Genomic DNA, 4,337 nt, shown 5'->3' with positions numbered 1-4,337 from the left:
ATGTTAGGCAGCTCACAAGATCTGACAATGAAGCACATGAGGAGAAGACGACCATCTAGCTACTGCTATGGACCCATAGTCCAGGGGTGAACTACTCACTCATCACTCCGGAGGCGACCATGGCGGTGAAGATTCCTCCGGGGGATGAATCCCTTCTCCGGCAGGGTGCCGGAGGTGATCTCCAGAATCCCCCGAGATGGGATTGGCGGCGGCGGCGTCTCAGTAAGGTTTTCCGTATCGTGGCTCTCGCATGCGGGGGTTTCGCGACGAAGACCTTAAGTAGGCGGAAGGGCGGAGTCGGAGGGGTCACGGGGGCCCCACACGGCGAGGCCGCGCGGGCCCCTTTTGGGCCGCGCCGCCCTAGTGTGGCGGCGCCCCGTGGCCCCACTTCGTCTTCTCTTCGGTCTTCTGGAAGCTTCGTGGCAAAATAGGCCCCTGGGCGTTGATTTCGTCCAATTCTGAGAATATTTCCTTTGTAGGATTTCTGAAACCAAAAACAGCAACTGTCTCTTCGGCATCTCGTTAATAGGTTAGTGCCGGAAAATGCATAAATACGACATATAATGTGTATAAAACATGTAGATATCATCAATAATGTGGCATGGAACATAAGAAATTATCGATACGTCGGAGACGTATCAGCATCCCCAAGCTTAGTTCCTGCTCGCCCGAGCGGTGTAAACGATAACAAAGATAATTTCGGAGTGACATGCCATCATAACCTTGATCATACTATTGTAAACATATGTAATGAATGCAGCGATCAAAACAATGGTAATGACATGAGTAAACAACTGAATCATAAAGCAAAGACTTTTCATGAATAGCACTTCAAGACAAGCATCAATAAGTCTTGCATAAGAGTTAACTCATAAAGCAATAAATCAAAGTAAAGGTATTGAAGCAACACAAAATAAGATTATCTCATGGATAATTGTCAATGTAAAGTAATATAACAAGTGCAATATGCAAGTATGTAGGAACCAATGCACAGTTCACACAAGTGTTTGCTTCTTGAGGTGGAGAGATATATGTGAACTGACTCAACATAAAAGTAAAAGAAAGGCCCTTCACAGAGGGAAGCATTGATTGCTATATTTGTGCTAGAGCTTTGGTTTTGAAAACAAGAAACAATTTTTTCAACGGTAGTAATAAAGCATATGTATCATGTAAATTATATCTTACAAGTTGCAAGCCTCATGCATAGTATACTAATAGTGCCCGCACCTTGTCCTAATTAGCTTGGACTACCGGGATCATCGCAATACACATGTTTTAACCAAGTGTCACAAAGGGGTACCTCTTTGCCGCCTGTACAAAGGTCTAAGGAGAAAGCTCGCATTTTGGATTTCTCGCTTTTGATTATTCTCAACTTAGACATCCATACCGGGACAACATAGACAACGAGATAATGGACTCCTCTTTAATGCATAAGCATGTAGCAACAATTAGTGTTCTCATATGAGATTGAGGATATATGTCCAAAACTGAAACTTCCACCATGGTTCATGGCTTTAGTTAGCGGCCCAATGTTCTTCTCTAACAATATGCATGCTCTAACCAATAAAGTGGTAGATCTCCCTTACTTCGTACAAGACGGACATGCATAGCAACTCACATGATATTCAACAAAGAGTAGTTGATGGCGTCCCCAGGAACATGGTTATCGCACAACAAGCAACTTAATAAGAGATAAAGTGCATAAGTACATATTCAATACCACAATAGTTTTTTAAGCTATTTGTCCCATGAGCTATATATTGCAAAGGTAAAGAATGGAAATTTTAAAGGTAGCACTCAAGCAATTTACTTTGGAATGGCGGAGAAATACCATGTAGTAGGTAGGTATGGTGGACACAAATGGCATAGTGGTTGGCTCAAGGATTTTGGATGCATGAGAAGTATTCCCTCTCGATACAAGGTTTAGGCTAGCAAGGTTATTTGAAACAAACACAAGGATGAACTGGTGCAGCAAAACTCACATAAAAGACACATTGTAAACATTATAAGACTCTACACCGTCTTCCTTGTTGTTAAAACTCAATACTAGAAATTATCTAGACTTTAGAGAGACCAAATATGCAAACCAAATTTAGCAAGCTCTTTGTATTTCTTCATTAATAGGTGCAAAGTATATGATGCAAGAGCTTAAACATGAGCACAACAATTGCCAAGTATCAAATTATTCAAGACATTTTAGAATTACTACATGTAGCATTTCCCAATTCCAACCATATAACAATTTAACGAAGAAGATTCAACCTTCGCCATGAATACTATGAGTAAAGCCTAAGGACATATTTGTCCATATGCAACAGCGGAGCGTGTCTCTCTCCCACACAATGAATGCTAGGATCCATTTTATTCAAACAAAAACAAAAAACAAAAACAAACCGACGCTCCAAGCAAAACACATAAGATGTGATGGAATAAAAATATAGTTTCAGGGGAGGAACCTGATAATGTTGTCGATGAAGAAGGGGATGCCTTGGGCATCCCCAAGCTTAGACGCTTGAGTCTTCTTAAAATATGCAGGGGTGAATGCTGGCGTGTAGTTGACGTGGGAGTTAGAAATCTTTGTGGTGTAGCTTTTCTTCAGTTCCCCGGCATTGGCGCCAGAAAATATGCTTGATGGCGTGTAACTCACACGTTCGTTGGGAACCCCAAGCGGAAGGTATGATGCGCACATCAGCAAGTTTTCCCTCAGAAAGAAACCAAGGTTTATCGAACCAGGAGGAGCCAAGAAGCACGTTGAAGGTTGATGGCGGCGGGATGTAGTGCGGCGCAACACCGAGGATTCCGGCGCCAACGTGGAACCTGCACAACACAACCAAAGTACTTTGCCCCAACGAAACAAGTGAGGTTGTCAATCTCACCGGCTTGCTGTAACAAAGGATTAGATGTATAGTGTGGATGATGATTGTTTGCAGAGAACGAGTAAAGAACAAGTATTGCGAGTAGATTTGTATTTCAAGTATAAAAGAATGGACCGGGGTCCACAGTTCACTAGAGGTGTCTCTCCCATAAGATAGCATGTTGGGTGAACAAATTACAGTCGGGCAATTGACAAATAGAGAGGGCATAACAATGCACATACATGACATGATGAATATTGTGAGATTTAATTGGGCATTACGACAAAGTACATAGACCGCTATCCAAGCATGCATCTATGCCTAAAAAGTCCACCTTCGAGTTATCATCCGAACCCCTTCCAGTATTAAGTTGCAAAACAACAGACAATTGCATTAAGTATGGTGCGTAATGTAATCAATAACTACATCCTCGGACATAGCATCAATGTTTTATCCCTAGTGGCAACAAGCACATCCACAACCTTAGAACTTTCCGTCACATCGTCCCGGATTTAATGGAGGCATGAACCCACTATCGAGCATAAATACTCCCTCTTGGAGTTAAGAGTAAAAACTTGGCCGAGCCTCTACTAATAACGGAGAGCATGCAAGATCATAAACAACACATAGGTAATAGATTGATAATCAACATAACATAGTATTCTCTATCCATCGGATCCCGACAAACACAACATATAGAATTACGGATAGATGATCTTGATCATGTTAGGCAGCTCACAAGATCCGACAATGAAGCACATGAGGAGAAGACAACCATCTAGCTACTCGCTATGGACCCATAGTCCAGGGGTGAACTACTCACTCATCACTCCGGAGGCGACCATGGCGGTGAAGAGTCCTCCGGGAGATGAATCCCCTCTCCGGCAGGGTGCCGGAGGTGATCTCCAGAATCCCCGAGATGGGATTGGCGGCGGCGGCGTCTCGCGAAGGTTTTCCGTATCGTGGCTCTCGGCATCGGGGTTTCGCGACCAAGGCTTTAAGTAGGCGGAAGGGCAACGCGGGGGCCACACGAGGGCCCCACACGCTAGGGCAGCGCGGCCAAGACCTCGGGCCGCGCCGCCCTGCCGTGGCGGCGCCTCGTGGCCCCACTTCCTTTCCCCTCGGTCTTCCGGAAGCTTCGTGCAAAAATAGGACCCCGGGCGTTGATTTCGTCCAATTCCGAGAATATTTCTTTACTACGATTTCGAAACCAAAAACAGCAGAAAACAAGAATCGGTTCTTCGGCATCTCGTTAATAGGTTAGTGCCGGAAAATGCATAAATACGACATAAAGTATGCATAAAATATGTAGATATCATCAATAATGTGGCATGGAACATAAGAAATTATCGATATCGGAGATTTGCAAAGCAATCTAAGCTTAGTTAAAATCACCACGTGCCTGAAGAATAATGATAACAGAATAATTTGTAAGTGGTAAAATCATAAAGCAAATCATACCAGCCAACATATAAAAATGGT

This window comes from Lolium rigidum, chromosome 3, assembly GCF_022539505.1.
Source record: "Lolium rigidum isolate FL_2022 chromosome 3, APGP_CSIRO_Lrig_0.1, whole genome shotgun sequence".
NCBI classification, from domain to species: Eukaryota; Viridiplantae; Streptophyta; class Magnoliopsida; order Poales; family Poaceae; genus Lolium; species Lolium rigidum.
Note: the sequence above shows the minus strand (reverse complement) of the source record.